This window comes from Mesoplodon mirus (assembly GCF_964341445.2).
Source record: "Mesoplodon mirus genome assembly, chromosome: 14".
Lineage (NCBI taxonomy): Eukaryota > Metazoa > Chordata > Mammalia > Artiodactyla > Ziphiidae > Mesoplodon > Mesoplodon mirus.
The window spans coordinates 60,435,412-60,460,004 of NC_138990.1; the positions used below are offsets into that span (position 1 = coordinate 60,435,412).

The 24,593-nt window shown below is 43.7% G+C and overlaps 1 long non-coding RNA gene across 3 annotated transcripts in view; it reads left to right on the forward strand.

Annotated features, from left to right (window-relative positions):
• LOC309815998 overlaps positions 1-24,593 on the forward strand; it is an 85,142-nt gene that overhangs the window by 31,096 nt on the left and 29,453 nt on the right. For 2 of the 3 annotated variants that reach the window (XR_014295943.1, XR_014295944.1), the window contains exons 2-6: positions 1,745-1,835; positions 4,565-6,195; positions 9,596-9,717; positions 11,513-11,771; positions 14,875-15,042. This is a non-coding gene — a long non-coding RNA (uncharacterized lncRNA). The remainder of the gene's footprint in view (positions 1-1,744; positions 1,836-4,564; positions 6,196-9,595; positions 9,718-11,512; positions 11,772-14,874; positions 15,043-24,593) is intronic. The other variant, XR_014295945.1, reaches the window with a different exon arrangement.

The window sequence follows — 24,593 nt, forward strand, 5'->3', positions numbered from 1 at the left end:
AACAGATGCTCTAGGAGTATGTAGAGCTGGGAGGTAGCTGAGTTGGGAGCTTGGCCAATTCATTTTTCCCATCTGCTGTTATTGGATCAATAGTCATTAGAGACCTCCATCTCACAAATGAGACATCTTCTGTTATAGGTTGGGGCCTCCAGAAAGCAGATTCTTTTATTTTGTTTTTAATGGTTGTTCTTTCTCACCATCATTTTTTAAAATTTTATTTTACTTTTGGCTGCGTTGGGTCTAGTTGTGGTGAGCAGGGGCTACTCTCCGTTGTGGTGTGTGGGCTTCTCATCATGGTGGCTTCTCTTGTTGTGGAGCATGGGCTCTAGAGCGCAGGGTCAGTAGCTGTGGCACATGGGCTTAGTTGCTCTGCGGCATGTGGGATCTTCCAGGACCAGGGCTCGAACCCATGTCCCCTGCAGTGGCAGGCGGATTCTTAACCACTGTGCCACCAGGGAAGTCCCCGTAAGCAGATTCCGAGAAGCAGTTTAGCAGTCAGTTTATTTGTTAGGGAGTCCTCTTGTGATTAATACCTATAGGGAGGAGAAGAAATTAAGATTGGATAAGGGAGAAATTGGGCTGCGATACTCTCCCAGCAAAGGCCTTAGCCAACCCCCCAGGGAACTCCAGAATCAGAATGACCCCCTTGGAGTTGTTCCAAGTCAGGCCAGTCTTTATACCCCCACATTCATCAGTAAATGGGTGCCAGCTGCCCCTGGAAGGAAGCATGACCTTGGAGGGGCAGTTTTCTTCACTCAAGGCTAACAGCTGAGGGCCAAATGCCAGCAGCGCTCCTAGCAGCTGGAGAAATAAGTCCTTCCTACCTGAAGGGCATCTGGACCATGCATCACAACATCCACTAAACCTCCCAAAAGTTGTGGAGGCTCAGCCAAAGTAAAGACTTTAGCCCAAAGGATTATCCTGTTGTTCCATTTCCCATGATTTATTAGTTCACATTTGCCCATCTCAGTTCATTTCAGGGTACGGCAGATCTTTCACAGCAATTGACATGCAAAGAGGAGAGGTGTTGTCTGGAAGAATAAGCCATCTGACTAGAGGGAAGGGCAAAAGGCAAAGTTATACAAGAGTGACCCTGTTGTCATGGTTGGTGGGAAAGAAATCAGAATGGCATGATATATCCGCCAGAGGTCATTGAGAATGGCTGGTAAGCAGGTGCCATATTAGTTCTGAATCAGATTTAAAGGTCACGATGCATGGTTCCTCCTCCATCCACTGTAAGACTTTCTTAGATATATTGAGAAATCATTGTGGGAAAAAGCTTGACCAGCCTCATTCTCCCTAGCTCCTCCTCTGGGTCCTACTATTCTAACCCAGGGCCTCCAGTGCAAGCCCAGAGATGAGAAAGAGGAAGAAAATATCTTTTTAAAATGATGATAATATTCCCATTCTCTGCTCACCCTGGAGGCTTATTTTGAAAATCACAGTGATTTAACTTGTTAGCGGTTTAATTCACTTTTAAAAGATTAACCAGACTAATTACTCATCAGATTTCACCACCTTTGTCAGCCTCAATAAGGATCCTTTGTTACAATGATTAATGTGTTTTAATTGCAGCTTCTCTCAGAGCAATAATTCAATCGCACAGTATTTGCCGAATATATGGAAATCTTGGAAATGCTTTGACAGCTGAGCTATTCTTGGGAAATGAAAGTAAAGGAATATATGTAACTAACAAAAAGTGTTTTATAGCATATCATTAATATGGATTTTCCCTCTCTGACAGACCTTGCTCAACTTCAGTCCATGAAGCTGCTTGCTGTGCATGTCAGTTTGCCATCCAGGAGCTACCAGGAGGTAGAGATCAATTAACACAGGTGACTGGATTTTCTCCAGTTGGTGTCCTCCAACATATGTTAATCATAGTAATAATCATAGCAAATATACATCGGTCACAGGGAAAGTTAATTAACTAGCCAGTGTCCATAAATAATCATCCAGTTAAGAGAGTGGATCCTGTGTTGATCATTCTATTTTCTACCCAATGCTTCATCTTCATTCATGTAACTGCTGTGTGCTTTCCAAGTTAAGGATTTTACAACGTCAGAAAGATCTCTGTAGAACCTGGTAGAGAGATGAATTGTATGTGGCCAAGACTAATCTCAAACTTACAATGTATTTTAATGGTATTATTTTTTAAAGCACAGTGGTTCTAAGACCTTTGGAGTTGATTCTTGGTTCTATCACTTATTAGCTATGAGACCTTGGGGGAAATGAGCAGTATCTAGCCTCCCAGCCTTCAGTTTCCTCATCTCTAAAGTAGGCATGATAATACCCACCTGACAGTGAGGATTAAAATGAGGTATTACATGTAAGACCCAGCACACCACCTAGAATATAGTAAGCATTCCTTAAATTATTTTTGAAAAAGCTATAAGCCTTTATACTTTAAGAAAACCATATGAACAAGAGAATCAGGGATCTGATCTCACAACAACCCAGAGACAGGTAGGAAAGGGGTGCTACTGTTGTTTTTCACAGAAGAGGAAATGGCATAGGGAGGCATGATGATGTCAGTAAACATGTGATTATTTCCATCAACTAACTACTCAATCAAGCAAAAAGGGTGCTCTAAAGCCCACAGATGCTGAGCCCCATTGCAGTGCTTTTCCTACAGCCACCTTGGAGGCATCAGGGTCTCTGAATGAGTAGAGTAGTTGAGAACAGAATAACTAACTCATTATTTGTTGACAAACATTAGCCCCTCTGTGGGATATATGCATCAATAATAGCTAACAGAGCCAGGAATTACCTCATTTAATTCATATAGCAAGCCTAGCAGGTATATATCATTATTGCCCCCATTTTACAGGTGAGGACACTGAAGCTTAGAGATATTAAATAACTTGTTTGACAGATTTAAACCCAGGTCTGTCCAACTGTAGTGTCTGTGTTTTAACCATATACAATTCTGCCTCCTGCCAATCCCACTTTATAAGATGACGTTTTAAAAAGGGAAAGTTTTAAGTAAGACCTACCTGGTCTATATGGTAATTAATCAGTATGCTTTAAATTTCCATCCTAGTGGTTCAGGCAACCACGACTCAACAATTTTCTTAACTTCTGAACCAGAGGTTGTGAATACTGTTGTTCCTTCACTTGGGGAATGGCACTGGCTGTGAAAAAAATTAGGAAGTAAATTCTTCCTTGGGTATTTATAATACACATTTGCATGGGGAAGGCTCTGAGAAATACTATGGTTTTAAAAAATTGTTTAATTGTGTTAAACCTGATTCATAGGCTTATCTGGCCATAGAACTCTTCTTTTTAGTTATAATCATTAAGAACCTATGGGAACCCATTTAGATTCATTTACATAATAATCATGGGCAAAATTTATAGAGCACTTAGTATTTCCCAGACACTGATCTCAGAACTTCACATGTATTCACTGATGTTATCTTTTTTAAAATATTTATTTATTTGGCTGCACTGGGTCTTAGTTGTGGCACATGGGATCTTTGTTGCGGCATGTGGAATCTTTTAGTCGCGGCATGTGGGCTCTTAGTTGCAGCATGCAGGATCTAGTTCCCTGACCAGGGATCGAACCCAGGCCCCATGCATTGGGAGCGTGGAGTCTTAACCACTGGACCACCAGGGAAGTCCCATGTATTCACTGATGTTATAATACTCTTATGAGGCAGGTGTTTTCAGAATAACCTTATGAGGTAAATGTTTTTCTTAAACAATTTTCCCAAGATCAAAACTATTAAGTGGCAGAGGCAGGATCTGAACTCAGGGTGTTTTTCTCTAGAACCTGTGCTCTCACAGCTGCCATGGAAGAGCTGGTGTAGCAGGTCATACTCAAAAGCATGTCATATGTTTTTCTTATTTAAATATGGAATAAGTATGCTATATCAAATTTCCATTTTGATTAAATTGACCCAACCAAGGAGGAAAAACCTGGCAAAACCACCTGTGTGAATCAGACACTCAACACAATCAAATTTGTCTATCTGATATTGTTAACTACATTTTTTCCCCTATAGTGCTGTCATTCTTAAAATACTTGATCCAGTTTTGGGCATCTGCTTCTATTTTGTGACAGACACAGACACTTATCACCATATCTCTTGCCAGGTAATAATCACTTCAGGTTTTCTCCAGGACTAGTACGCCAAGGTCAGACAAATAAGAATTCTCACTTAGGGACTTCCCTAATGGTGCAGTGGTTAAGAATCCGCCTGCCAATGCAGTGGACATGGGTTTGAGCCCTGGTCTGGGAAGATCCCACATGCTGCGGAGCAACTAAGCCCGGGCGCCACAACTACTGAGCCTGCCCTCTAGAGCCCGTGAGCCACAACTAGAGAAAGCCCACGCACAGCAACGAAGACCCAACACAGCCAAAAATAAATGAATAACTAAATTAAATATTTGATTGCCTTTTAAAAAATATAAAAGAATTCTCACTTAGAGACAGTGAGGTGATCACCCATCTCAAATAGGAAAGCTGTTATTTACTCCAGAATGGCAAAGGCACAAGAATTCTCTTTTCTCTTCTTTGCTTTTCCTTTCCTTACTTCTCTTTTACTTTATTTGGTTTTAGGTGGAGCAATGGCTTATGGAATGACAAAGTTTGGGACTCACTCACTTAACTGAAGATACCCCAGCCTAGAAGAAGGACCAGGAGAAAAGGCAATGGCCCCAAAGGTGCAGAAAGCCCAAAGAAAGCTTCCAAGTGCTGTTCTTGCCTTCCTTTTCTTTTGATCCTTTCTCCCCATAGGGTGGCTTTTTTTTTTTTTTGAAGCACACTTTTCCAAGTTGTTACATTAACAAATTTGCACTGATTTCTTTATCCTTGTCATCTAAAGACCACCTTGTTGGCGGATGGTGAACTTTTCCTTTATGCCAGGCCTGCTGCACTGTCTAATGTCACAAGTGTCTGCTCACATTAGCTCCCGGAGACTGGAGAAGATTCTGCATAGTGCCTTTCCAGCAAGTTGATTTGACAGAATGAGTCCCCATGCTAGCTCATGGCACTTATCAGTTAGTCAGCTTTCCTCGGGGAGGAGAATTTAGAGTGCACCATATTCAGTTTCCAAATCAACTGCTGTCCCCTCAGGAAGCTGTGTGTTGCATTATTAAAAGAGATGCCTTCAACTACAGCACCATACTTAAACATTCATCCACATTAAAAAAAAAAAAAAGAAGAAGAAGCAGGAATGAGGCAGGCAGCACCACAATTCCCCACACTCTTCACTGTTAACTCTTTCTCCCCAGGTTTCAAGTCTCCCTCTTTGAACAGTCCTGTAACTTTTATTGGTGAGCATGAACAGTGTGATTTTGTGACTGTTACCTTTACATAAAGTGGGGTGTTTTTGCATTACTTAGGCTGGCTATACTCCCTGAGCTCCAATACCAAAGTTAAATCCAAAAATCTAGCTGCCGGAAACGGCAACAGCTTTGACTTATCTGTTACCTACCTCTCCCAGGAGTTCAAGTGAAAAGCAGGAATTAGTTCTAAGTTGAAGATGAACAGATTCGAAGCTCACACTTTCATAATTATAACTTCAGATATTTCTAATTTTTTAAAACAACAAAATCTGTGGCCAGTTTATCTTTATCATTCCAAAAGAGAAATCGACAAGATTGCTGGAGCAAAGGAGGGATCCTTTTTAAAGCTTCATGTTGATATAAATATGAAAATGGATTAAACTCTGCTTCTAATTTCCAAACTTGTGTACTTCAATGAATATTAAATGGCAGGACCCTATCATCATCATGACTTATATACTCACCAGAGTTTTTTATCAAAAAGGGACTGGAATTGCCTGTGGAGCCTGAAAGTCTCCTGTAATTGAGTTTAGAGTGGTAAATCCACTAACTAGGCCATGGCCCCAGAGACACCCCTGAAACCCACCTGTCAGCTGGTGTTAGATCACAACTCAAACAAGGCATGGCTGCCTGCTCCTGCAAAACGCTGATGTGGCCCAAAATTAAAAAAAGAGAAGTGATTTCCCCAGGGATGAGGGAGGGCTGGGGGCAAATCATGGGGGTTGGGAGGGCAAGAGAAAAACTCTCATCTAACAGCTGCCTGATGTCAGCTGGAATCATGATCTGAAACTCAGCTTGGGAGGGGAACTGGCCAGGGCCTCATTCGGTAAGGTGTCATTTCTTTATTCCAACATCCTTTAGGTAGGAGCGTAATGGAGTGTACAAGAAGCTTTTTCATCACGGGTGAGCCATGGAAAACAAAGCCCAGAGTTTCAGTGAGGAAAAAGATACAACAGGCTTAGGACTGATGCAGAAAATTTCACATCTGTAAATGGAGGAAACTGTCCAACTGAGACCGGCTGGACCAGTCAGGGATGGGAGCAGGAACATTTTAAGCCAAAGAACCATCATTCAGCCAATAAATATTTGTTTACTAGTGCTAATTACTGTATCAGTTGCTGAATATATCAAAAGAAATAAGACATAGAGTTTACGGGTTTTGAGCATGAGCCACCCTGTTCTTCTTGCTTGGCCCTGCAATAAACCTTTCTCTGCTCCAAACTCTGACAAAAATAAATAAATAATTAAATAAATAACACATAGTCCTTGCTCTGGAGGAACTTAAAATGTAGTTGGGGAGCCATGCAAATAAGTCAACTATTACAATACAGCGTTTGTCAAGGGCTATGAGAGCAAAAATATGTGCCTAAAACAATAAGTAAGGAGAAGGTGACATTTAAGCTGGGTTTTTCAGAATAAGTAAGGTTTAGCCAGGCAAAGGAGAATAGGGTGTGTGGGGATGGCAGTAGGAATGAGAAGCTCTTGCTGTATGGAGGAGATACATGATCAAAAGGAACAGAGTGATAGTCTTATAGGGCTCCCAGAGGCTCGATGTGACTGAATCATCTCTCAGGACTAACGGATTAGATGCTGAGAGAGATGGGACTAGAGAGGGAGAGAGAGAAGCCAAAAGATCAGGGACTTTTGTCGGCCTGGCTAATAAGTTTATCCTGAAAGCCATGGGGAACAATGGAATGAAATAATTTTAAGCTGGGGAGTGGTGTGGTCAGGTTTACCTTTTAGAAAGACTAGTTTACCTGTTGTGCACAGCACGAATTAGAAGCGGCAAGGCTGGAAATAGGAAGGCCATGAAGGAAGCCATACAGAAGTCTCTGAGAGAGGGGGTGATGGCCCACACCAGGGAAGGTGCAGTGGAGGTGGAAGGGACAGGTTAAGAAATACTATAGAAAAGAATCAGCAGTATTTGGAAGACAATTCAAAATGGGAAAAGAGGGAGGTATTCAGGATGGCTTCAAGGCTTCTGGCTTGGGTTTAGGGTTGCTAGATTTATCAAATAAAAATGCATGCAATATTGGGACATATTGATACCAAAAAAATAATTCCTTGTTTATTTATTTATTTATTTTTGGCTGTACCACAAGGCTTGTGGGATCTTAGTTCTCCAACCAGGGATTGAACCTGCACCCACAGCAGTGAAAGCTTGGAGTCCTAACCACTGGACCACCAAGGAATTCCCAAATGATTCCTTGTTTAACAGAAATGCAAATTTAACTGGGAATCCTTTATTTAATCTGGCAAACCTACTTAGGTGACTGGATAAATGTTGGGTCATTTATCAAGCTGGGGATTAGAGGAGACATAGATATGGGAGAGGGGGCCAAGAAGATGAGGAGTTTACTTCTATTTATACTGAGTTTCAGATATCCAAAGGATATATCTGACTTCTGATTAACCCCCAATACCTTTCTGCCCTTCTTCTGCAAGGATAGTGTTAGCTGGCACATGGCCACTCAGCTTAAGACTTTACTTCCCATCTTTCCTTGCAGAAAGCGGCCATGTGACCACACTCTGGCCAATAGGATGTGAGAAGAAGTGATGTGTGTCTTTTTTTTTAAGATAATGCATATAATTTGTAATTTTATTTTATTTTTTAAATTAATTTTTATTGGAGTATAGTTGATTTACAATGTTGTGTTAGTTTCTGCTGTACAGCAAAGTGAATCAGTTATTCATATATCCACTCTTTTTTATTTTTTATTTTATTTTAAAATTTTATTTATTTGTTTGTTTGTTTATTTATTTATTTTTGGCTGTGTTGGCTCTTCGTTGCTGCACGCGGGCTTTCTCTAGTTGCAGCGAGTGGAACCTATTCTTCATTGCAGTGCATGGGCTTCTCATTGTGGTAGCTTCTCTTTGTTGCAGAGCAAGGACTCTAGGCACATGGGTTTCAGTAGTTGTGGCACGTGGGCTCAGTAGTTGTGGCTCACGGGCTCTGGAGCACAGGCTCAGTAGTTGTGGTGCCCAGGCTTAGTTGCTCCGCGGCATGTGGGATCTTCCTCGACCAGGGCTCAAATCCGTGTCGCCTGCATTGGCAGGCAGATTCTTAACCACTGCGCCACCAGGGAAGTCCAAGAAGTGATGCATGTCTTAGAAGGATTGGGCATGAATTCTCTGGACTCTTTTCTCCTTTCTTCTGGCTGAAAGATAACCAAAACTGAAATAGCCACCTTGGACTCAGAGATGAAAAGCATATGTTGAGGATGGCAGAGCCATCTAACTTGCCCTGGGCCATCTACCATATGAGAGAGAAATAAACTTAGCCTGCACCTTAATTACCAAGAGGAAATGTTCAATGAGCAGCTGGAAATACAGGTCTGCAGCTTAGAGAGAGGTGTGCACTAGGGAGGGAGAATTGGGAGTGATTAGTACACAGACATTGAATGAGGCTTTGGGTTAGATTTCCTAGAGGAAAAGTGTGGTGTAAGAAGAACTAAGCAAAAGAAAGTCAAATGCTATCTTTTTTCTTTTGACGTGTTTTTTTTTTTTTTGGAGACACAACTTTAAATTTACCCTGAAGTTAATAGAGATCTTCCAGGAGTACTAGCATGGATGTTTGAATATTTTGTTTTCATTTCCAAAGTTTTTCCACTCTATCTAGCCATGCATTAATATTCAGTACTACTGAATTTGTTTGTATTTGGATTTATATTTCAGCACTGTCTGGGAAGGGGTAAGTTCTCACATCCTGTGAGTATTTGGACACTTACACACGTCCAGGTGGCTGTGCTAGTGTCTGTGGTAGGGTCAGTATACGTGTGTGTAGTGTGTGCCTTGGGTGTGTCAGCACACGTGTTCATGTGTTCCTCTGTGTTCTCGCTTGTTGATATGCCCTAAAGACATCTTTGCTTGTTTGTCTGTGGGAGGTGCTGGTTATATTGGCTAAGTTAGTAGCCAGTCCCCAGCACTGCCAAGATATAGTGTTTTAGATTCTTCTCACATGGAAGTCTTCTGTCCATTTTGGAGACTGTAGAATATTTTTTTAAAAGATCATTTCAATTGTCTTTTTTAAAAAATAGACTTTATCTTTTAGAGCAGTTTTAAGTTCATAGCAAAATTGAATGGAAAGTACAGGCATCTCCCATGTATCCCCTGCTCTCACACATGCATAAGGTCCCCCATTATCAACATCCCCTACCAGAGTGTTATATTTGTTGCAATTGATTAATCTACATTGGCACATCATTATCACCCCAAGTCCATAGTTTACATTAAGGTTCAGTCTTGGTATTGTACATTCTGTGGGTTTGGGCAAATGTATAATAACTTGTATCCATCATTATAGTATCATACAGTGTGGCTGTACCATTTTGCATTCCCACAAGCAAGGAATGGGTGTTCCTGTTGCTCCACATCCTCACCAGCATTTGATGATGTCAGTGCCTTGGGGTTTGGCCATTCTAATAGGTATGTACTGCTCTCTCATTGTTTTCAATTGTCTTTTCAAATCCAAAATGTTTGAAGGAAGAGTCTCACAAAATTCTCCATGGTTATTCCTTGCCGCTTCTGTATAAGTCTACCTATTCTTCTCAAACCCCAAACTGAGGCTGAATTTTGCATAATATTATATGAACGGAGATCTGCACAGGGGTTAAGGACACCACAGTGTGTGTGTGTGTGTGTGTGTATTTTGGAAATTTCTAAACATACTCAAAATTAGAATAAAAAGAACCTCCATGTACCCATGACCCAGCTTCAATTATTATCAACATTTTGACAATCTTGTTTCATCTATCCCTCCCTTTTTTCCTGCTAGTATGCTTTAAAGCAAATATTAGATAGCTGAAACATTTCAGTTTGTACATTTCATTCAGTTTGTATCTCCAATTGATAAGACTTTTTCCATTCCACAGTGTCATTATTACCTAACAAAATTAACAACAGTTCTCAATCTCATCTAAACCCAATCTGTGTCCAAATTTCTTGATTATCTCAGACATCTTTTTAGAGTTGGTTTTTTCAAAATCCATGTATTGCATATAGTCATGTCTTTTTGGTCTCTTTTATTATAAAGCAGTCCACCCTCACCATTGATTTGAGGAGGAACCAGGTAATTTGTTCTGTATAATATCCTGTGTTCTGTATTCATCTGATTGCTTTCCTGTGGAATCAAGTATGTAATATCAATGTAATACCAAGTGATATCAAGTAATATGTTCCTCTATCCTCCATATTTCCTATAAACTGGTAGTTATATCCAGGGTCTTGATTAGATTCCAGGTCAATATTTTGGCACCAATACTTCGTAGTGTGGTGCTATTACTATGAGGCATATAGTATCTGGTTGTTTCACTTTTAATGATGCCAAGATTGATCACTGGGTTTAAGTAGTGTCAGCCCACAAAGTTCCCATTAACCTTTCACCTGATGGTCTTAGCATCTATCGATGATTTTTACCTAGACCCATTATTTCATTTGGAGTATTAGTGATTTTTAAAAATTCTTTTTTTATTAAAATGCCTCTTTTTTAAGACTTTTTTTTGATGTGGACCATTTAAAGTCTTTATTGATTTTGTTACAATATTGCTTCTGTTTTATGTTTTGGTTTTTTGGCTGCAAGCCATGTGGGATCTTAGCTCCCTGACCAGGGATCAAACCCACACCCCCTGCACTGGAAGGTGAAGTCTCAACCACTGGACCACCAGGGAAGTCCCTAAAAATTCTTTTATTCCTTCTGCATTTATTAGCTGGCACTCTTCTAGCTCCAGAATATTGCTGATAAAGGCAATAATGTAAGTGCCAGGGGTTCAGGGTCAAGTGAGTGTCCTGTTTTCCTGGCCTTGTTCCATATTTAAAAAGATCAGTTAACTCTCCTAACTACACTGGTGGTCAGGCCTGAATTCCAGGCTCATTTCAACTGAAGTGACCCTTTGTGTTCAGATAATGTTGAAGTCAGCAAGTATCCTGGAGATGGGTCCACCTTGTGCTCCAGGAAAAGGGGGCTCTAGGAGTTGCAGGGGGGCCTCTTCCTAAGACACCAGGAGCTGAAGGCCTCTCAGAACCTGAGGCCTGACCACCAGAGACTGACTTTGCTGGTTTGGAGAGGGCTCTCTTTAGCCTCTCCCACCCGAGTCAGGCTCAGTCTGGGGCCCTGGCTCTCCTGCTTTTCAAGGAAGCAGCAGCCATTCAACCACTGGCCCTAGGAACCAAATGTCTGAGTCTCTGGTGCTTTAACTTTCTGGTGCTTCCTCTGTGTCCTCAGGTGGACTCTGGGCCCTTTTCTCCCCTGATTTGGACACCGGGCTCCACACCTTCTTTGAGAAATAGAAACAGAGCTGATCTCCTGCCTCGTGTACCTCCATTAGCCCTTTCCCCCATCAGAAGTCTTTTGAAGAAAGCCCCAGGATGAATGGTCCTGCAGGCAGAACCCAATTCTGGGATTAATACTCAGCTCTCAGGGACCAGGATGTGAGGCGAGACTGGGATCCATCAGGTTGTATAGACAGCTCCCTACTCAGCAGGTGAGTAAATCATACAGACCATTCTTTCCTTAGAAGGTGAGCCTCTATGGAAAAAATGGCGCCAACATTCATTTCTGGGGGAGATGTATTTTAAATTCTGTATAAAAATGTACCGTAGTAGGAGTTCATGGTACACATTGTTGGATTTTTAAAAATGAGACTTTTAGTCCCCTCAAGACGCTAATTTAAAAAAATATATATGTATATTCTTCAAAATAGACACCTTCCTTTACATGGTTACAAACCACAGAGGAAAACCTGTGTTATTCTTCACATTCCCACCAATAACCATTTGGCTTTGCATGACTTTAAGCTGTTTCTAAAAAATCAAATCCACTCTGAAAGCACAGTGGTTTGCCTTCATGGAGGGCGGCCAAAGAATATGCTGCAGGCTGAATGCAGCCCCCAGAGCGAGGAAAGCGTTTGCCCCTGCACTACCCATACTTGGGCACTAGATGGCAGGCTTACCTTCTAGATGGAAGTAAATGCCCTGGCAGCCCTACCTCTGATTCCGGCAGCCGTACCCTCGGGACAGATCCCAAAGGCATTTAGTGGACTCCCCAGGGAAGGTGTGACCAAGCCTTGGTGTGAGGTGAGGGGAAGAGGTGTCTGATTTGGGAACTCTTGCCTGCTTGTCTGCAGTTGCAGTGGGATCAGTGTCGGGGCCCACAGGATCCCAAAACTCATGGTTTGTGGCCATTGTGACACCCCTGCGGTGCCAACTGGGCCCTCCTCACACCTGTTTGTCCCAGATGTGGGACTTAGAAATGTCTCCAGCTTCCCTCAGATTGGCTCAAGGTGCAAGGTCTTTCAGATGTCCCAAACCTGGGAGGTTATACTTTATGCAGGCTTTTATCAAACCGAAGCCCCTGCTGAGTGTAAGGACTACTGAGGGCCAGGAAGGAAATGTACAAGCCTGTGCTGACCCTGGGTGAGGTCTGTGGTTTCACTAACATTCAAAACTCATGGCATTCTTTTTTTGTTATTATTTTTAATTTGCTAGATAAGTTTAGTTACCATCTGTCACCATACAAAGTTATTACAGTATTATATTATTATTTATTTTTTTGCGGTACACGGGCCTCTCACCGTTGCAGCCTCTCCCATAGTGGAGCACAGGCTCCGGACGCGCAGGCCCAGCGGCCGTGGCTCACGGGCCCAGCCGCTCCACGGCAATGTGGGATCTTCCCGAACCAGGGCACGAACCCGCGCCCCCTGCATCAGCAGGCGGACTCCCAACCACTGCGCCACCAGGAAAGCCCTACTATTATTAACTATAGTCCCTATGCGTATATTACATCCCTGTGGCTTACTTACTTACTTATTTATTTTTATTGAAGTATAGCTGATTTACAATATTGTGTTAGTTTCAGGTGTATAGCAAAGTGATTTGGTTATACATATATATACACACACATATATATATATATTTTCAATTCTTTTCCACTATAGTCGATTATAAGATATTGGATATAGCTCTCTGTGCTGTACAGTACATCCTTGTTCTTTATTTATTTTGTATGTGGTAGTGTGCATCTGCTAATCCTCTTCTCCCAATTTATTCCTCCCCCCTTCCCCTTTGGTAACCATAAGTTTGTTTTCTATGTCCGTGAGTCTGTTTCTGTTTTGTAAGTTTATGTGTACTATTTTTTAGATTCCACATATAAGTGATATCATATAATATTTGTCTGTCTCTGTCTGACTTACTTCACTTAGTAAGATAATCTAGGTCCATCCATGTTGCTGCAAATGACATTATTTCATTATTTTTTTATGGCTAAGTAATATTCCATTGTATATGCATACCACATCTTCTTTATCCATTCCTCTGTTGATGGACACTTAGGTTGCTTCCATGTCTTGGCTATTGTAAATAATGCCACTATGAACATTGGGGTGCATGTATCTTTTTGAATTAGAGTTTTCATCTTTTCTGGATATATGCCCAGGAGTGGGATTGCTGGATCATATGGTAGTTCTATTTTTAGCTTTTTAAGGAACCTCCATACTGTTCTCCATAGTGGCTGCACCAGTTTACATTCCCACCAACTGTGTAGGAGGGGTCCCTTTTCTCCACACCCTCTCCAGCATTTATTATTTGTAGACTTTTTGGTGATGGCCATTCTGACCTGTGTGAGGTGACACCTCATTGTAGTTTTGATTTGTATTTCTCTAATAATTAGCAATGTTGAGCATCTTTTCATGTGCCTGTTGGCCATCTGTATGTCTTCTCTGGAGAAATGTCTGTTTAGGTCTTCTGCCCATTTTTTGATTGGATTGTTTGGTTTTTTTGTTATTGAGCTGTATGAGCTGTTTGTGTATTTTGGAAATCAATCCCTTGTCAGTTGCACTGCAAATGTTTTCTCCCAGTCCATAGGTTGTATTTTCATTTTGCTTTTGGTTTCTTTTGTTGTGCAAAAGCTTGTGAGTTTAATTAGGTACTATTTATATATTTATTTTATAACTGGAAGCTTGTGCCTCTTAATCTCCTTCACTTGCCTCATAGCATTCTTAACACGCCTTCTTTTGGTTGCTCCTGCTTTCCTCCCATCCAACCTAACCCTAAACCCAGGGTTTAGACATCATTATAAGTCCTGCTTGAGGACAAGAACCTTCACTGGTTTACTTCTGGATTCCCTATGTCTGGCACAAGGTGAGGGCTCAGTGAATGTTTTCTAAATGAATGGTTGATCAAATGAATTAATGTTGAAACTGAATAATCATTTAGTTTAACTTCCTAATTCTGAAAAAGGTCCCAAATGAATGGAAATGTATTATATTTTCTAGATTGCCTGTTGAGATTCCGCCCCAGGATCTGAACTTGGGATATGCCTGAACCTTTCTTACATGTAGCTGAAATCTCTCACACTGCAACTTGAGACAGTTCTTTTTGCTGTGACCTCAGTGCAAGTTGATTATGGGATTGGGGAGTAATATTTTTATGGGCTGAATTCTGTCCCCCCCAGAATTCATATGTTGAAGGTCTAGCCCCCAGAACCTCAGAATGTGGCTGTATTTGGAGATAAGGCCTTTAAAAAGGTGATTACAGTAAAATGCAACTGTTAGGATGGGCCCTAATCCAATCTGACTGGTGTCCTTACAGGAGGAGGAGATCTGGACACACAGAGAGACACCGGGGTGCATGCACAGAGTAAAGGCTGCGGGAAGAGGCAGCAAAAGGGCAGCTGGTTGTGTGCAAACCGAGGAGAGAGGCCTCAGAGGAAACCTAACATGCTGACACCTTGATCTTGGACTTCCTGCCTTTAAAATGGTGAGCAAATAAATATCTGTTGTGTAAGTCACCCAGTCTAGGGTATTTTGTTAGCAACTAGCAAACTAATATAAAGTGATATGATATGATATGATATATATGGTTATAATGTAACAAAACATACGATACATCATGTTTTGCCCCTTTTGTCAGCATGTCCACTGTCTAAATGACTGTCATCTAACTGCTGTTCGATATAACATCAGGTAGGTGAGGTTTTCACCCTACCTCTGGCCCCTGGCTCTTACCTGGCAGGCAGGAGGGCTGAAAGACACCCTAAAAAAGGAGAGATGTTCACAGCTTTAATCACAACATGGGCTGCCTTCCCAGGTCCTTTTTAGAAAAAATGGGCTCAAATGTGATGCAGAATAGGCTGATACAGTTCTCAGGAGAGGGGCTTCTCAAGCATCACAAAAGCCGAGCTCCCCAAAGAGGTCAGCATGGCCTCAGTGGCCCAAAGTTCAACACATCAGGATAAATCAGGTTTGTCAGAGAGAAAAAGCAACGAAAGAGGCTGCTTGTTGGAGATTAGATTAGATCAGAGAAGATTTCATAACTGCTCCACATCTTGAGGATTGAGGACTTGGGAGAGCAGGAGGGAGGGCACAGGGCTGGCTGAGGACGCAGCAGAGACTCTAAGCAAGAATCAGCTCAGTGAACAGGGAACAGCCCAGGGTCAGAGATCACTGCAGTGAAGCTGTGAAAAACAAGGCAGTGCTGTCTCCTTCCAGAGTCACGTTTAAGTGGTAGGATTTGGTCTTGTGAAAAATGACTGAGGGTAACTTACTCTCTCTAAAGTGGAAACTCTGGGTCAGGCTAAGGGGGAGGGGCCAGGATGGATGGAGGAAGCTAAAACTGAGACTCAGCTCTTCTGGGCACGTGGCCACTAGGATGTCTCTGGGGCATGTCAACCCGCCTTCCTTACACTGATGGAGACCCTCTCTCTCCTGTTGGAAATGCCACTGTGAGTAGATGCCACTGGAGAGGAGAGAGACACACCAACAGGAGCACACATAGAAGGAAGATCATCATCCATAAAGGGTTTCTCCTGCCTTGGCACAGACATGCAAGAAGGGAAGTGGGGAAATGACCTTTTTCCTCTGTCCCTAATTTCCAGCTTAGCCTGGCTCAGATATGGGAACTAAAACTGGACCTTGGTCCTTCCTCTGTTAGTGCCCTTGGCCTCTTGGTCCTGGACTCCAAGGATTAGCCTCCCTCTTCCCTCTGCCCACCCCTCTGTCTCACCACATTCCTCCCTCCAGGTAGCTGGTCCTGCAGCTCCAACCATGTGTCTGTGGGTCACAGAGCTGGGTGGGTGCACTTCAGTATTGGGTAACACTGGGCCCTGAAGAAAGAACAAATCATGAAGATATCATCATCAAATAGAGGATGATATCATCAGATAAACAGCCCCATTTTTCTGATGAGGTTGTTGAGACCAAAAATGGGGAAAGGATCTGCTGAAGGTCACATAGGGCTGATCAAATCTTCTAATAGACATTACCAGAGACATATGTCAAAGCCACGTGAGTCGTTAAAAAACACATCCCAGGGCCTCCCTGGTGGCGCAGTGGTTGAGAGTCCGCCTGCCGATGCAGGGGATACGGGTTCGTGCCCCGGTCTGGGAGGATCCCATATGCCGCGGAGCGGCTGGGCCCGTGAGCCATGGCCGCTGGGCCTGCGCATCCGGAGCCTGTGCTCCGCAACGGGGGAGGCCACAACAGTGAGAGGCCCGCATACCGCAAAAAAAAAAAAAAAAAAAAAAAAAAAAAAAAAAAGACACATCCCATAGAGTAACAGCTCAATTCCAGTCTTTTTTTCTGCCTATGTACCAATCCAGCCTATTTTTAAAAAGTCAGTCCTTGAAGCACTATATATCCCCCCAACCACTTTATGTCAAGTAAAATTCTAACATGAAAATAGATGCACATGAAAATAGATGGAGTCTGCTCCCATGAAACCACATCTGGGAGAGTGGTCACTTCTGGGTCCTGGGTTCTGTAAGACACATCAACATGGTAGACGAGGGACAGGCTGACTCTGGTGGTGAAGCATCTGAGAACCAGGCCATTCAGAGGGGGAACTAGGGAAACTCAACCTGCAGAAGAAAATACTGAAGAGAACCATGACAGTGAGCTTCAGTCGTGAAAGATGAAGGTGGGAAGGGCAGAGGTCACATATGTATTGTTCCTTAAGGCAAAATTAGGGCCTAATCCTGCTAGAAGTCCGATTTAGGTCAAGAGAAGAAAGAACTTTCCAGGCTAGAATGGGATTTTTTTTTCTCCTCAGTCCTCTTGGGAAAGCGTTGTCTTAACTTCGGCTCCTATAACAAAATACCATAGTCTAGGTGGCTTAAACAACAAACATTTATTTCTCAGAGTTCTGGAGGCTGGAAGTCTGAAGTCAGGGTGCCAGCATGGTCAGGTTCTTGGTAAGAGCCTACTTCCTGGTTTATAGACAGCTGCCTTCTCCCTGTATCCTCACGTGGCAGGGAGAGAGAGATGGATCTCGTGTCTCTTCCTCTTTTTATAAGGGCATTAATCCCATCAAGATCCCACCCTCATGACCTTGTCTAACCATAATTACCTCCCAAAGGCCCCGCTTCCAAATACCATCATATTGGGGATTAGGGTTTCAACGTATGAATTTGGGAGAGACACACACGCACATTCAGTCCATGACAAGGGTCTTTGGTCAGACATAATTGATATTAACAAGAGAAGGGCTATTGCCTTGTAGCTGTTTCCCTCTGAGAGACCAAAAACCTCCTCAGGGACCTCAAGGAACTGAGTACTCTCCATGATGGAGCCAGCATTCTGCAGAGAAGGCAAAACTATAGGAAAAATCCAAGGAGGCCTTGGGGAGAAGAGAGGAGAGAGAAGGGGCTCCTGAGTGCTGGGTGTTGTGGTACCTCTCAAGCAATGGGAGCTGGCAATTCGGCCTTGGCCAGGGATAGGCAGGACACGGGCTCTCTGGCTATCACGAGGTTCTGGTGCTTCCTGTGTGGGGACCTGGGAGCCATTTTTCTGAGCACACGGGAGTGGAGCAAGCCCACAGTTGTGTTGTGGTTTCCTTTGTACATGATGATTGCAAACCCACAGTCGACATCACACATAGGATATTTTTGAACAGCATGATGACAGTGGCACATTGAGGGCCCTCAGTCCTCTCCACTGGAATGGAGCAGAGAGGGACGCAGTGGCAGTAAAGGCAGGACCATTGTTGGATAAGAAACTCCAAGTATTTGCACTCTGTCATTCTCTTCTTCCACCCATGTAAGCGCTCTGCAGCAGAGCTGCAGAGCGTATAGTTGTGTAGGTACACTGTACAACTCCTGAAGGCGTCATTCCAACCTGTGCAACTCTGACTGGCAGCTCTCTGTGAAGTCCGAGACCACAAGGAACCCAGGAGCCACACCCAAATTGCCATTTCAAAAAGACCTGTCACCTTGAGAGGGACAGCTGACCTTTTCACAAACATCGGTATGAGATTGACAGGACTCCAACCACACAGCCAGTGAAAGATGAGCGGCCCCCGGTTATCTCCCTACGGGAGATGACCTTCGGGAAAATTACAAAGTCAGGGGTTCTCAAGTTTTCACACCAAGTTGGATATCTTACTGTTCTTTTTCTTTGACATCGCACAGAAGTGACTTACCAGTGGAATATGCTGATGGAAAATGTTGCATATGTACATCCCAAAGTATAAGTTATAAGCTTAATTTTAGCCTAATGTGATTTGAAATGGGAAACCACAGTTGCAAATAGCCCTGAATGTGATTAAACTCCAGGGGGGGTTGGGAATAATGGAGACATGACAGACCACCTCACAATAGCTCGCTCCACACAACAGGCTAATGAAATTACGTACCTGACACACAGTGTATTTTCTGAAAACTGAAAATGCACTTAACATCTCTGCAGTTGATATGCCAGAGATTTTTTTTCCTATGGAGAACATTACATTTTAAAATTATTTGTTATATCTTTTTAAGTTGCCAGGAAAACCTCTCTGATTTGGCAGTACAACTTCCTAGAGAACATATGACTCTCCTGAAAAAAATCCCCCTTCCTTCTTGGTTTTAGAAGAGAAATTTGGGAAGAAGAATGATAAATTGGTCATGATGTTGGGGAGGAGAAAGGTTAATGTGGCCAGAGTCACAGGACTGGGTTTAAAATAAGAAAGAGTTATCCTGGTTTCCAGAGAAACTTGGGATGGGGATTCCTTCAATCACTGAGAGCTGAACTGTGGACATTATTTTGGTCAATCTTGAAACGTTCTCCGTCTCTGGGTGAGTGGAATAGAAGGGAGTAGAGGGTGAGGGCAAGTGTTTTTTTAAAAATAAATTTATTTATTTTGTTTATTTATTTTTGGCTGCATCACATCTTCATTGCTGCCCACAGGCTTTCTCTAGTTGCGGCGAGCGGGGGCTACTCTTCGTTGCGTGCACGGGCTTCTCATTGCAGTGGCTTCTCTTGCTGCGGGGCATGGGCTCTAGGTGCGCAGACTTCAGTAGTTGTGGCGTGCGGGCTCAGTAGTTGCGGCTCGTGGGCTCTAGAGCGCAGGCTCAGTAGTTGTGGCGCACAGGCTTAGTTGCTCCGCGGCACGTGGGATCTTCCTGGACCAGGGCTTGAACCCGTGTCCCCTGCATTGGCAGGCGGATTCTTAACCACTGTGTCACCAGGGAAGTCCCAAGTGTGTTTTGAAGACATCTCTTTTTTCCTGTGAAAACATTCTTTTTTGATCCCTCTACTCTACCTCATTGATCTGCTTCCCTTTATTGCAAAACTTCTTAAAAGTTCACTAGTCCCTCTTGAAACCACTACAGTCAGGCTTTTACCTCCACTACTTAATAAAACCACACTTGCCACTTGTCACCAAAGGCCTCCCCATAACTCAATACAATGGTCAGCTCCTAGTCCTCCTCTCACTAGGCCTGTTGGCTGTTTTCAACATGACGGATCATGCTTTTCTCCTTAAAATAATTTCTTCCAGGAAACCACCCTCTCCTGGTTTTTTTTCTCAGTCTTGACCTCTCTACTTGGATACCTAATAGGCACCTTAAATACGCCCAAAACTAGACTCTTAATATCTACCACTGAAATTTGTTCTTTCCTCGTGCATATCAGTTAACGCTTAGGCCAAAAATCTTGTAGTCATCTTTAACCCTTTTTAATATCCCACAACCAGTCCCTGGGCAATTCCTTTCAAATCTACCTTCAAAATATAACAGAATATAACCTTTGCTCACCACCTCCACTGATGTCCCCCCTGCACCCCAGTTCAAATCATCCGCCTCCCTCCCCTGGGTGATTTCAACAACCTCCAACCTGCGTGCTGCTTCTGCTCCCCTCCCCCAACTCAGAGACTGCTCTCAACACACCAGCCCCTGTGAGCTTGTTAACATTAAATCAGATCCCAGGATCCAGACTTGGGTTCTTTCTCTATTATCCTGCTGTCCTCCTCCTTCCAAGAAGGGCATGGTCACTTCTAGGTAGGGGGACAAGGAAAGGATTGGGGGAATTAGGACCTGAGTTGAGCCTGAATAACAAGGAGGATTGGAATGGGTAAGGGGGGACAGTGCGCTCCGGGGAATGCCACAGGCAAGGTCCTTAAAGCAGCCAGTCTCTTGATGCATTCAGAGATTGGAGAAAGGCCCAGGGGGGTAGACATCCAACATTCATGTTAGGGAGTGCCTGGAAAGGTTAATCTGCGTCAGCTGGTGGAGGGCCTTGAATGGCGCGCTCAGGAGTTTGGTCTTTATCCTGCATTTTCCAGTAGGCTTGGGCGGACGGTGAGTGGGAGCGACTATGAAATTCACTTAGCACAGTTATCTCAGCTGCCTGCCAAGTAGACTATTTAGTCCAATTCAGAGGCAGAGCTTTGTTGAGCATTGAGAAGTCACTTGCTCCGTATGAACCCAATCACCGCACCTCAAAGAGGGAACACAGAGCCGCCTCTGAAAAAGCCTGCCCCACACTCTGGCAACTCAATTCATGAATATGCTTTTCCAATGTCTGACACTGCTGCTTAGCAAAGATATTATGGGACAAATCCTTGATTTGACCTTTTGTATCTCTATCCATCCCACTGTGCTAAAAGCAATTACGTGCATCTTGTGTGTGTCTGCTGGTATGGGAAGTCACTTAGCCAGGGTCCTTTTCACACTCCAACTGTCCTCTCGCTCATTCCTTCCCCCTCTCACCGCAGCAGCACAGCAGGCCTCCTCCCGCTGCTTGGCAGGCTCTGAAATGGCATTAGGGGGAGGTGAGCAGGGATGTAAACAGGTGGAAACAGTTCTCTCATGGTGATTAGCATTCCCTCGACCAGGCACAGCTCCAGATGAAAACACGGGGCTACAAGGGACCAGGGAGGAGAAAGCTGGCAGTGGAGTGGGAGGCAGAGGAGGGCTGAACCCATTGTCAAAGGGCGGCCAACCTTCTACACAAACTTCCTATGAAACAAAGCAAGCTCAGTGTCAGTGTGGTGGTAATGGTCCCTGTCTAGGGATAGGTGACCCATCAGCCACCTTCTTCACCTGTAGTAGATTTGTGTGCTAGTGTCTGTGGGATTAAGTGTGTGTGCAAGTACCCACATATGCGGCTATGAGAATGCACAGTTGTCTGTGGGTGTCTGCATGTTGTTGTGTGCTTTCCAACACCTGTGTGAATGCCTGTGTGTTATCTATGTGTATGTGCTTATAGGTCTGGATGCCCAAGAGAATGCATGCTGGTATCTGTCTATATATGTCTGAGGATGCATATATGGAGCTTGCATGTATGCATGACTGCATGCATGGCACGGTATATTTGTCTGTGTACAGTCTGTGTATGGGGCACTGTTGGCCTGTATGAGAAAAGGGCTGGGTGTGGAAGAGCACCCCATCCTTCGTTTTGATGGAGCGGCTCGGCATGACCATGGAAACCACTCCAATCCTGGCCAGGAAGAGGAACCTTATTTTGCTAAATAGCCTAAGGGCCTGGTCCTTCGTGAACTGATACCCTCCACTCAATTCCCCAATTCCCCCAAACTCGAGCCCTGAATGTAGTTGAAAGACAGACTCAGAGCTAGGGAAGATGTCCAGGAAGACAACAGAGGGAGAGGGTTAGAATGCTGGAGGCAAAGACCCTGGAGAAATAGGGAGAAGATCGAGGATCTTTTTTCTGAGTTTTTGTATGTAAATAATTTACCTTGGAAAAGTGAGCTGGCCTCTTGGGCAGGAGGTAAATGCAGACAATAAAATAATGGTGAGTAACGTGATCTGCTCCCAGCCCAGGCTCACCCCTGATTGAGCTGAGGCTAAACTGGAGGAGGAGAGGAAACAAAACTGGCAGGTGGGGGAAGCTCATCAGAGCTGATTTGGACCATCTCCGCTGCCTGGAAGGGCTCTCTGCTCCCAGCCCTAGGCACAATCACCTGATGGTGCCGCCATTGACTCTGGAAACTAGGGCAGAAAGAAGATTAACAACGCCTGCAATCAGAACTCTATATCGTTACCCAAAAAGACCTCCTAAACACAGAAGATTTTACTGCAGTTGGCAGTTTCCTGCCACTCCAACTTCCAATCAGCAACGTGTGACCCGGAATGATCTTATCACCCATTCCAGGCCACCTCTGAGCCGCTCAGATTATTCTCAAGGTAGGGAGGGGTTGATGAAACCTCAGGGTCAGGTTGTCTGCTTTTAAAATCATCCAAGAGTCTCACTCAGACAGACCTTTTATGATTACTCATTGATTGCTCATTGTATGCAAGTTAAGAATAGAGATAAAAAACAAAATAAAAATTATCCATGAGGATACAACCTGGAAATAACCAACATTTAACGTTTGATGTGTATCTTCCCAGGCTTTTTTTCCCCTTCTGTATGTCGCTATATCTATGTATATCTACGAGCTGTTTTATAACTTATTTTTTCACTTATTAATATGTCAAATATCATTTAATGTCAACGAAAATCTATACCATCTTTTTGTAAATTTATTTATTTATTTTTATTCTGGGCTGCATTGCATCTTCGTTGCTGCAAGCGGGCTTTCTCTAATTGCGGCAAGCGGGGGCTACTCTTCATTGCAGTGTGCGGGCTTCTCATTGCGGTGGCTTCTCTTGTTGCAGAGCACAGGCTCCAGGTGTGCAGGCTTCAGTAGTTGTGGCATGCAGGTTCAGCAGTTGTGGCACACGGGTTTAGTTGCTCTGCGGCATGTAGGATCTTCCCAGACCAGGGCTTGAACCCATGTCCTCTTCATTGGCAGGCAGATTCTTAACCACTGCACCACTAGGGAAGTCCCTACACCATCTTTTAAATGGCTGCTAAATGTCTGATTGCATGGGCATACCATAATTTATTTAACCAATCTTTGTTTTTTAGATATTTAGGTTTTTCTTTTTCTTTTTGGTCCAGATTTTAAATTTTGAGGTGAACTGGGGTGGGTGATGCAGGTCCCACTCTGGGGACTGGAAGCTGGAGTTGCAGGAAGCTGCTGGTCGTTATGAAATCTACAGTGTTTGGAGGGCTTTCTGGAGTGATGTGTGTGTATTATCTGACTGCAGGCATTGTTAACTTTCTCTGGGAAGCTGCCTTTCTGTCCAAGTTCCAGACACAGTGTCAGCATCACTGGGGCGCCTACAGGGAACAACCACTCTCTGCCCTCAGTCCTTCCAGACAGCAGAGAGGGCCAGAACAGAGAGGAGAGACTTCCAGCAGACCTGCTCAACCTCAGCAAAGGGTTTTTTCCTATTCTGCATCACTCACTCTGGTTTTTATTTCTACCTGGATCTCCTAAAAGTTTGTTTTGTCTGCTTCTGCTCCCAAATAGGAGCTCCTTACAATCAATTCTGTTTAATCAGTTTACTCATTCATTTAGTCCATATACATTTATTGAACACCTATTATGTGCCATTCCATTGTGCCGGCACTTGGGGAGACAAAGATAAGTAAAACACAGTCCTTGGCCTTCAGATATTTCCTGAACAGAAGCAGGAAGCAAAGAGATAAAGCCTGAATCACAGCTCTCATTTTCCAGACTCAGGTGAACGCCTCCCTACTCCGTAAACCCTCCCCAGGCAGGGGGCAGGGCTTCCCCATCGTGACTCCCACATCTCAGCCACCACAGCCCTGACCACAGGATGGTCCACAGTTGAGACTGAGAGCCTCTCAAGGCCAGGGGCTGGATTCTACCTACCCCCTGTGCCCAGTGCCTGACCAGTGCTGGATACGCAGCAGAGAAAATGCTTAGTGAGTATTACATAGGAGAATGCAATGTGGTCACCTCCAACAACCAGCCTTAGCCCCACTGGATCATCATTCCAGTCATTTGCACTGATAACCAGTCCCCTCCACTCCTGCCAAGGATCTCAGCTAAGCCTGGGGGCTCTGAAGCCAGAGTGTGTGGGTTCAAATTCTTTTTTTATACTTACGGTGTGATCCTGGGTTAGTCACCTAACAGATCTGTGCCTCAGTGTCCTCATCTATGAAATGAGGGTAAGAATAGGACCTACCTCGTCACCATGCGTGGTGAAGATTATATGGTTAATACTTGTAAAGCACTGAGAG